This window comes from Zootoca vivipara, chromosome 6 (genome assembly GCF_965207765.1).
Source record: "Zootoca vivipara chromosome 6, rZooViv2.hap1.1, whole genome shotgun sequence".
Taxonomy (NCBI): Eukaryota; Metazoa; Chordata; class Lepidosauria; order Squamata; family Lacertidae; genus Zootoca; species Zootoca vivipara.
In genome coordinates, this window is record NC_142589.1 from 47486205 (window position 1) to 47497872 (window position 11668).

The window sequence follows — 11668 nt, forward strand, 5'->3', positions numbered from 1 at the left end:
CCTGATCAGGCCATTCAAAAGCAGGGAACTCCAGAAAGCAAATAGCTGTGAGCAGAGATTGCAGCAGACCTGCTAAGGCACCACCAGTCAAACTGAGACAGGTGGAAGGCAGGGAGGCCAATGGCAGGCAGAGCCCAAGACAATGACAGGCGGTGCCAACTGGTTCTACATTTGTTCCCATCCTCCTCCCTGCTGTGTTCTACAAAGGAGGAAGCTGACGGTCAGTGCCACCAGCCATTGTAAGGAAAAAGGCAGGCTGGCTATGAGGTTGGTGGGGCAGTGCCCATTTGCCCTAGATGACTAGCATCCACAGGGCTGCTTTGTGTGTTCCAAGGAAGCAGAGACAGAAAGTGTATTAATCAGGGCTAGTTTGGATCATGTCCAAATCAAAGCACCTTTATGGACTGTACCAACCCCTGTGGTGGTGATGACCAGGAGCAAATAGGATGTCATCACCCAGAACAGAAATCAATCTGCAATAAAAAAAAAACTGCTACCGGTAGCACATTTGCAAAGCTAAGCAGAGTCCAGTATGGTTTCAAATTGGATGGGGTTGAAATTTCTGCATTACAGGGGGCTGGACTAGATGACCCATGGGGTCCCTTGCAACTTTCTGATTCTATGAGAAAAGAAAAATGCTCCTTCCCCACATGTTCATCTGTCTTGATTTCATCAAACTTTCTCTACACGGGCATGAACCAATGGCCCAAGCTAAACCTAACTGATTGTTTTATCTGCAACATTGCTTCTCATTCTACTGCTTCTCATTCTGTTTTGTTTGTATTTTATTAACTACCATATTTTCTGTCCAAAGCAGTATGAATTACAGCTCATATGCTGTCCACCATCTCTGTCTAGAATGTTTACTACTAGCAGTAAAACTAAGCCAAGGCGCAGTATTTAAATAGCTCCCTTTAAGCTGTGTAAATTACCACCAGATATCCACATTCTGTGAGTAGCTGAAGTAGACATGCTGTGTGGTCTATAAGCAATTGTACCAATTACTGCCAAACTGTGCTACACTATTTACAGTTCTAAAAACCCACAAAAGCTAACTTGTCTAAATTACAGGTTACTTTCTGGGAAGTCTTGCTTTTCTTAAAAAAAAAACGAAAACAAAACCAGGTTTTTCCTCCTTCCCCTTTCAAATTTAGATGCATTGAGATTTCTTTTTGTGTGTGAGTTGTTGGGTTTCTTTTGGGGGGGGGAGAGTCAGGGTCAGTTTTGAAGTAAACTTTCTCAGAGTTTATCATTCTTGGATATTCTCCATTTTTAAAACAGTAGAAAATTTGATAGTTCTAAAAAGAGGTAGATACTTTTGGATTAATCAACAACAATGTCATTCGTAACCATTGAATAGTATTGTGGGTCAAACTTTGAGGGAACTTTTAGGCTGGGAATCGTATTCCTTTGCCTTATTAGTGCATTGACCTTGTGCCTTCTGCTGCCTTGATATGCTATGGGAGAGCTGGAATCCTGTTTGAGGGCAAAGGGAGGAAATATACTTCTCATTCCAGAGAACGGTGTTTTGAAAAAGAAAAGTAAATTCCGTATATCTGTGATCACATTCTTTCCTGTTATTGCAAATTTACATTTTGTCCAGACAACAGCTGTATTGTGTACATGGCCTAAAGTCCCTTGGGATCCAATTTTATTTTCAATGATGTGGACACCAGATGGAAGGATAAAACACCCAGATCTTGGAGCCAGTGGCCACAGGAGTTGTAGTTTGAACAACTGGAAAGCACCAGGCTGAGCCAGACGAAGCTAAGCACAGGCTCAGATGTATGTTGAATTTGATTTATAAGTCTCCGATTCATGCACAGAGTGTCACAAAGGGTTATCACCAACCAAGCTCTAGGTCAGAGTAGGTCAACTGAAATTAAAGGACCTAAGTTAGCCACGTCCACCGATTTCAGTGGGTTTACTCTGAGTAGAACTAACCATGGATATAACACAATCCTTTCCCATTGGCTCCCCTGTATGTTGCAAGGGAAAATGCCCTGATTTATTCACATGCACATCAATCATAACTGTGTTAATATGTGTCTGCCTTTTGTACTTAGGCATTGGTTCCCAAGAACTTAGGGACGCGGGTGGCGCTGTGGGTTAAACCACAGAGCCTAGGGCTTGCCGATTGGAAGGTTGGCAGTTCAAATCCCCATGACAGGGTGAGCTCCCGTTGTTCAGTCCCTGCTCCTGCCAACCTAGCAGTTCAAAAGCACACAGTGCAAGTAGGTAAAAAGGTAAAAAGGCGGGAAGGTAAACGGCGTTTCCATGTGCTGCTCTGGTTCGCCAGAAAGTGGCTTAGTCATGCTGGCCACATGACCCGGAAGCTGTACGCCGGCTCCTTCAGCCAGTAAAGTGAGATGAGCACCGCAACCCCAGAGTCGTCCCTTTACTCTTTACCTTTACCTCCCAAGAACTTGACTTCCCACAATTCCACAACCAGCCAGTTCCCTACCAAAGGGACTCCCCCAAGTGTTTTTCTAAGACCAGGAAATGTTGACATTTGAACAGGCAGCATGTGCACATACACAACGCCAGCAAGGTGATACTAGAGATAGAGGATTTCTTATGAAAGCCATCTCAGGTTTGACTCATGCCGACAGTTCAAAATGGTTAACTGGTCGACTCAATGAGCTCCCCAAAGGCGTGTTTAAATGGGAGAATCAAATTCAAAGGAGCAGAAACCATCTGCATCTCCTCAAAGCCACTCATGACTCAATGAGATACTTGCTCCCTAAGGGAGGATGAGACCAAGGTTTGTGCTGCCTGCATAATTTATAGAACTCTATGAGTATCCTGCGAGCTATAAAGCTTTGAAAATGGGTGGAATTTTTGAACTCCAGGAAAATGGGGACATATGGTTCTGGGCAGGGTCAAGTATAGTTAAGTCTAGACAGGTGGTCATGGCAGGTCTCACTATCCAGGAATAAGAACCCTGGACAGTTCCCAGTAGGTCTTACTGGCTGAGTTGTGAAAGATGTTGCCACAACAGGGAGCTGAAGCCATCTGAGGCCTTCTAAAGCAGGCAAGACCTATTCTGCATTAAACCCAACCTCCTTGAAGGAGACACCTACCTTCCTCACCCTACAGGCCCTCACCCAATTCTATGTTCTTTGGCTTTTGTGAGGTCTGGAACAGTTTTCTTCAACCTTGGGTTCCCAGGTGCTGTTGGCTATGCTGGTAGCGGATGATGGGAGTTGGAGTCCAGCAACATCTGGGGACTTAAGGTTGAAGAACAATAGTCTCATCCTCTAAGTCCAAGGTTGGTTGTAGGTCAACATCCTCTAGGCAGGAGATCATGGGACTGGCTACTGAATATTCTCTCCTAAGGAAAGTGACCTGAATCTTGCACTCATCTGAATCCTCTTCAGAGTCCTGTGGGATCTAGCATCAAGGTACATGATATGTATCTAGGAAGTATAGCCTGAGACAGCACCATGCTATTCTTAAAGTATTATATAGCACTACCATGAATCCCCTTAGATACAGGCTACTTTATTGTCCTTTTTAGAATTGCCATGGAATTTCACCAAGGATATTTTGAAGGTGAATTTGTTGGTCCCTCATTAGGAGAAACAGAGGGGATTTAAAGGGAAGAAAAAGAAGTTTTTAAAAACATTGAGCAAAGATGCTCAATCTTTACAAACATGCTTGTTTGGACTCACAATAAACAGGTTGCTAGGCCATGGTGTGCTGTGACCTGCAATTCACCAATCAGTATTAGGTATTCAAATACAGGTAAGAAGACTCCCTTCAGTGAGAAAAATCCAGGTGTCAGAGGGATCAACAGATTTAGTTTAAAGTGATCCTTCGAGGTCATTTTTGGTTGATTCCTGCTCCAGAGAAAAGTATCAGGAATGTAAAGGGAGAGAAGGAAGGAAGGAAGGAAGGAAGGAAGGAAGGAAGGAAGGAAGGAAGGAAGGAAGGAAGGAAGGAAGGAAGGAAGGAAGGAAGGAAGGAAGGAAGGAAGGAAGAGGTTTTTAATGAGAGAAATTAAACAAGACCAACAATGTTTCCAAGAGAGCCTCTCCACATCCCTAGTTCTTCTTAGGCAACAGAACATCAGGCCCCTGGCTACTTAAGGGAAAACTCCTGCTCATGCTGAATTACATTCAAGAATATGCTCAGGGCCCCTCATTCTACAAATTCACAACCCCCTTACCTAGGAGTAAGTCCCATTTAACTCAGGGGGACTTGCATTTGAGTAAACAGAAATAGGACTGCACTATCAGTTACTGAGTGACTGTGAATACACTGTCCATCATAGAATATGGTTTCCAACTGGATATACTCAATGTCAAGGGTCACCAATGTGATGTGCTCCCAGTGTTTTAGACTCCAAATTCCATCTGCCCCAGCCAGCATGCCCAGGGATTATGGAAATTTTAGTCCTCAACATCTTGAGGGCATTGCACTGGCTATCCATGCTCTTTATGTACAGTCCGTAAGAACACACCCACCTTCACAACTTCCTCTCTTGAGGAATATTGGACTCCCTGCCTGTAGCTACTGCTGTCTAACATTCTGTAAGTGCTCTCCTTCCTTCCCTATTAATACTCTGCTTATTATTAGTGCAAAGTACATAACCTAATGGCTCCCCCTTGCCATGCCTGCTGTTGCTAGATGGATTTTTAAAAATTAGTTGGGTCTGATGGCTTTGTTAAATAATATTTAGCAACTGATGCTGCACATTAGATACTACATGCCACCCTTCCCCAACCTAGTGCTTTCCAGAAGTTATGTGCAAAAGGTGCTCCCTTATATTGAGTCTGTTATATTGAGTTGTCAGGAATGCTTTGATGGTGTTTCCTGCTTGGCAGGGGGTTGGACTGGATGGCCCTTGTGGTCTCTTCCAACTCTATGATTCTATGATGCTATGAGTTGCTACTAGCAGGGGTCCCCTTGTAGCCCTACCTAAAGATGCCAAGGATTAAACCTGGGACCTTCTGCATGCAAGCAGTTCTTCTCCAACTCCCATCAGCCCCAACCAGCATGGCCAATGGTCAGGGATGATGGGAGTTGTAGTTCAGCATCAGCTGGAGGGCATCAGAATGGAGACAGGTGCTACTATGTTGATCAAGTGTGATGAAATGGGGAGGGAAGGACATGTGTATACTTAGATTCAGCTTGTTCTTTCATGGCAGAAGTAGACTTTATGAGAGACACAGAGCTGGGTTTGTTGCATATCTGTTTCCTGCTTCTTCATATAACACAACATGTAGCATGACAACACCACACTGCACATTCCTTGGCACCAATAGTTGATTGTGTGACACGGGGGTAGGGAAACATACAGCATAATGAACCACATTAATGGTTGTGTCATAGGATACACGTTACCAAGAATCCCTAAGAGACAATAAGCAGCAGGGGCTCTGTGCTTCTTGAAAAGTTGAGGTCTGTCCAAGTTACTGGATTCACAGAGTGTCCAGCCTTGTTCAGCTGTAGTGATCTCAGTCTGAAAAACCAGACAGAGAAGTAGCAACATTTCCTGAAAGCGCCCTCCTCTTGCTTGCCTTGTTTCAATAGTGCTGGGGTTTGTTAAACCACAGTAGTGGGAAACTGTGGTTTCAGTTCCAACTACCAATCACACTGTGTTTCACAATCCTGGCTTGTAATTAGAGCTTAAACCACAGTTTCCCGGATCAGATATAAAATAGTGAAACAAACCTTGTTAGAGAAAAAGGAGGAGGAAAGCAAATCAGGTACCGTAATGCATGCCCAAACCTCTTGTTCTGATAAACCATGGTTTGTCAGACTGAGATTGTTCTGTATCTGAACTAAGCCACTATCTCAGACATCATCTAGTATATGTAACAGCAAGCGGCCACAGTAGCTCGATAGACCCTCCGTGTTCAGATGTAGTTTGAGTACCGGGCACTGTGGACAAACAGCAGGAGAGAACTCTTCATGTCTTGCTTTTAAGTTTCCCAGAGGTAGCTGGTTGACCACCTTTGGTGAGAAAATGCCAGACTAAATGGACCTTTGATCTGATCAGACAGGCAGTTCTCATAATGTTCTAGATTGCCATGATTCCAGAAACGTCAGCCCTAAAATATCCTCTCCTCCTCTTCCAATGTCTCCTCCGTCTCATTCATCTTCTTTGTTTCTCCTGCTCCAATTTCTTGTTGCTCGTCTCCTTCTCATCTTCCTTCTGCTCCTCCTCCTCCTCCTTCTTTTTCTCTTTCTCCCCCTCCTTCTCTTTCTTCTCTTCCATTGCCACATTTCCCCCAGACAAAAAGTCCTCTCTTCTTACCATTATGAAGTGCTCGATCGATGACCATGCTTCTGCAGCTGGAAGCCACTTCCCTGAGTCCCTAATGAGTGGCTGCAGTCTCATAGAATCAGCCCAGTCCATTTTAACATATGCTTAGCCTGGAGTGCAAATCTGCCAGTCAACACATATCGGCCCAGCTCACAGAGTGAAATGTTGCCTGTCTCTGTCCAGCTGGGGAAAGGGAGTTTGTGTAGACTTTAAACTGTGTAATAGAAAAATTCCCAATTTAACTGTTTTCAGTGACAAAACAGATTAAACTTTTTTTAAAAAATAATAATAAATAAATCTGGTATTACTAAAGCAGTCATTCTCCTTTGTCCATAACCTGCACACAGTTTAACTATGAATCTTTGTCTTTTTAAATATTGTATTAATAGATTTAGAAAGCCTAAAAAAACTTTTTTAATTTCAATGATTTTTTCTGTATCGTATCCTTCTAAAAAACTAATGTTTTTATATGGTAAGCACATACAAACCTTCTGGCATTTTTGTTATGATTATATATAATATATAAATATATATTAAAGAAAGCCAAATTAAAATGTTCCATCCATTTCTTTGTGTGTAATGAAATGAAATCCGCTTACACCTCTCTCTCTTTTTAAAAAAAGATATTTTGGCAAATGAAGAGAAGTCTTTCTTCTTCACTTCTATGGTGCTGAAAGGAATATGGTTGATGCAAATGATATAATAAAATTTTACGGCTAAAAAAACACACCTTCTGTCTATTATGGATTCTATGGACAAGATACTAGTGTGAAAGAAGGGGCAGAACACCTGGTGTAAAACAGATATCTCACCCTCATATTTCTAAACAGAAGTGAACCTCTGAAGGCATCAAGGACATGGCTGTGGCACCATATATGCACTACATATATGGTGTGTGTGGTTTGCCACATTTGGTACAATCTGGCTGCATCAGTGTAAGAAAAATCTACAATGTGTTTACTTCAGTTCACTTGGTCTACAGACCATCAACATCAGATACAGTGTGGGGTTATCAGTACAGCCACAGCAGGAAAAAAAAAGAAAAAAGAGGGGGAGACAATAGACATTTACACAAACAGTGCCTTTAAAAAAAACAAAAAACAGAGTATAACAAAATCCATGAACCACAAGAAATAGATAGAAATACCAACCATTTTGATTCAGAACTCTTCCCTTTAAAAGTTGTCACCTGATTCTGATGACAACAGCAAGGAACGTGGCTATATATTTCCATGATTGCAGGGTTGGAATCCACCATTATAGCCTGAGACACAGAATTCACCAGAGTTCCCCAAGGATAGGGAAAGTACTCAGCAAATAAAAAGGGATTTAATATTCCTATAAAAATTGCAATATAGGAGAGCATGTAATCTGAAACACACACAGAGAGAGACATCAATTGCCAGAATCCAACAGGTTTTGGTGCATTCTGAGCTAGAATCAGGGTTTCCCACATTTGAAACAGATTCTAAAATGGCAGACATTCAAGTGGAAAATGCAGACCTGCCAGGATCAGGGATTTTGTGGCTCGAACCTTTAGCCTCTGAGGCTTGGGGCCAGCTATAGTGTGCACTGCGGTTCTTTGCAGTCAGGGCTCAGAACTCTTTCCAGGTGTGGAAGGGACCATTTGGGTGGTGTGTACAGAAGCAAACCCATGATTGTTAGGCGGCATGTACTTAAAATATTAAAATCCAAGCTTTAAATGAAATCAACTATATTAAAACCAGGAAACAGCACAATGGCAATATAGCCATCAAACTTTACAATTTGTAAGGGAAAGGAAGAACCGTTTTCTGCCCCCACCCCCAAGCCCTGCAAATAAAGGTTAAGGTTTTGTGTTCTGCTGTAGTAATTAGGAAAAAGTCCACTAAATGTTTCCAGAATGGAACCAGCTGGTTTTATGCATCTGTAATAACTGTTGGATGGGATGCGGGTGGCGCTGTGGGTTAAACCACTGAGCCTAGGGCTTGCTGATCAGAAGGTTGGCGGTTCGAATCCCTGCGACGGGGTGAGCTCCCGTTGCTCGGTCCCAGCTCCTGCCAACCTAGCAGTTCGAAAGCACGTCAAAGTGCAAGTAGATAAATAGGCACCGCTACAGTGGGAAGGTAAATGGCGTTTCCGCGCTTTGGTTCACCAGAAGTGGCTTTGTCATGCTGGCCACATGACCTGGAAACTGTACGCCGGCTCCCTCGGCCAATAATGCGAGATGAGCACCGCAACCCCAGAGTCGGTCACCACTGGACCTAATGGTCAGGGGTCCCTTTACCTAATAACTGTCGGAGGCAATCTGCCTCTGAATACCAGCTGCTGGGAACCACAGAATGGGAGAGTGCTCTTGTGTTCGAATCCTGATGGCTGGTTTCCCATAGGCATCTGCTTGGCCACTGTGAGAACAGGATACTGGACTGGGTGGGCCTCTGACTTGATCAAGCAGGTCTCTTCTTAAATTTCTTATATTCCTTTTTTTGCTCATTCCTTTTACTAGTTTTACAGGTGTAAAACTCCTTCCTGTGCCTCCTCCTCGAGAGGTCCAGAGGGTGACAACACGAGAATGGGTCTTCTCTGCAGTGGCTCCCCATCTGTGGAATGCTCTCTCCAGGGAAGTTTGCCTGGCGCCTTCATTATACACCTTTAGGTCCTGGCAAAAGCGTTCCCTTTTAACCAGGCCTTTGGTTGATCTGATTGACATCCTATACCCTTTTAAATTGTGGCTCTTTTTTGGTGTGTGTGTTATTGGGTTGTTGTTTTTATTTTAATTATATATACTGTGGTTTTTATGTTGATCTTTTTTTTATGTTGATCTTTTCTGTGAACCACCCTCAGACCTCCGGGTATAGGGCAGTATATGAATTCAACTAATAATAGTACAGGTGGCATTTATACAATACTGTTTATACAAGGTGGTCTTGAAAATAGGAATGGGAGGTATCGGATAGGGGTGTAATTAGTCTTTGAGTCCCAGTCATGCGGATCTGACTCTCCCAGTGTCCTATCAAAAGGAATCAATAGCAGAAACGCCAATTTGAGCCTTGTCTGAATTTGCCAGACCCGAATTTCACCCCTAACTTCAAAGCTAATTGCACCCACAAAACTTCATTAAGCTGACACGTCCTTCTGTGTAGACCAAAACTCTGCTGCCTTTGTTATTTAGAGTCCAGCCCTTGAGCAAGTTAGTATTGATCTGAGGTTGTTCCAGGCTCCCAAATCAGCTGAAATTCATCAAATACACACAAGCTCGAAGGAGTTTGACTTTTATTGATTGCAACACAAGCACCAAAGCCAAAGCATCCGCTTTGCTTTTCTGCCCCCTTTCCCCTGATTTTTTCTCAAGGGTTGCTAATCAGAAGCCATATGGGCAAGCTGAGCTGAAATCTGTGTTTCTTCTCTCATCAGAGAAAAAGGAAATCAATAGAACTCAGGCTAATAAGACCATGCACAGCGCGTTGTTTTTAATGTGCTCTCTCTCTCACACACAAACACACACACCTTGTGAGACAATAAAACATCTCCCTAGCTGCTGCTTTCAGTATTGCTAGTATCCCATTTACAGACACAATGCCTGACTTGAGCACTTCAGCTTTCAATAAAGGAGGCCTCCCCCCGAGACCACAAATGTTCATTCTTGGGCATTAAACCAGCCTCCTAAGTGGTCAGATATGGGGGTGTTCAAAGAACAGTGCTAGCTTTATATACTGGGCAGTGGTAGGACACCTCTGGTCCAGGGTCCTATTTTGTTCCATGAGGCAATTTCCTTTAACACCAAACCCACCTGACTCACAAATGATGTTATATGTGATGTCAGGCATCCTGCAAAAGAATCAGGAGCTTCAAGTGCACTCGTGAATGTTTATTCGCAAGTATTTGTTGCTAACAGCACCAATCAAGTATGCCCCCTCCTTTTTTGTATTCTACTTACCTAAGGCAGCTGCCTCACTTTGTTTAATGGTAGGACTGGCCCTAAAATGCAGATCTTTCAGAGGAGTTTGATGAATGTGAAAGTTGGGGGTATTGCCATTATTATTGCTTTCGAACCATTCATGTTGAAATAAATGATTCATATTTTTTAGGATGTACTGCTAATCCGTCATGGCTCAGCAAGGGTCTGTCCCAGGTGGTTGAGTTTGGGGGACAGAAGGGGTAGGTGGCTTACTGATGATCCAAATCAGGCAGAGCCAGGTTTGTGGTTCAAGGGTCAACTTCAAAGGCAATAAAAGAGGGTCAAAAGGGACAGAGGTGTACCATCCAAACCAATCAGGGACAAGATCTCAGGTTGCAACTGAGGAGAGGGAGCCGGGCCTTGAGATAAGTTGCTCAGTTATTGTTTCTGAGTGTCTTGGTAAAACAGAACACCAATTAATCAAAAAGAGGCATTCACCTATCCTTAATTAACACATGCATCTAAGATGATGTGCCTCATTTACAGGCAAAGGTCTTCTAAGCCCTAAACTCAGATGTTGAGAAAGCATACAGCTGCCCCCAAAGCACTTACACAGCTCAGGATGAAGAACCAGAATCCAGATGAGCTGAGGCATTAATGGTTGGGGTCATTAGTATAGCCAGTATTGATGTCCGAGCACCCTTATTCACTGAACTAAAATGGAATTTGCCTTACAGATATACACGTTGAACATTAACCAGCACTTGTTCTGCAGCATCAGAACAAAACCTTGTACATATCACCGACAAACACGCTGCTGTTCAGTGGTAATAGTAAAAGAGGGGAGCACAACTGTAAAAAGTCCTATTTCTTGCTGCTTTGTGCTCATGACTCAACAGAATATGAACTGGAAGCTGCTTTGCAGGGCACCACAAAGGATTCTCCCAAGCTTTTAAGAGGATGGGTCACCCATGTTGCACTCACAGGAAGCAATGTGTCTGCTAGTAGTACCTCTTATGGTGCCAGGAAAAGTCTCAGTAAATATCCCCTCAAAAATCCAAAAAAATGCAAGAAGGACTGCCTGCTCCTACATGGAATATGCCCCCTGAAGCATGCCCACATTTCACTGGATGCCAGGATTGGTCACCAACCTTCCTTCTGTTCTGAGCCCAGCCCTAATCCTAACCGTTTGGGCTTCCTCCAAATAATTTTTGTATTTCTGCAAACTATGCTGCATTCCCATTCCTCCTTGTGTGGATGGCTTATGCTACAAAAAGGATTCACTCAGAGAATGAGTTCAATATTAGTACATAGGATAAAATAAAGACACATTTCCTATTTTCTACCGATGGTTCCAGAAAGGAGTTGGTTACCATCTAAATACCTTTTCAATAACATTGTGTATCCTTTTGATATCACACACAAAAACACCTCCCTGATGCTGTTGATTAAGTGGGCAAAGGCTTTAGCGCCCTCTAGTGAATCTCATAAAGAATGGACACTCAGGTCTTCAATAA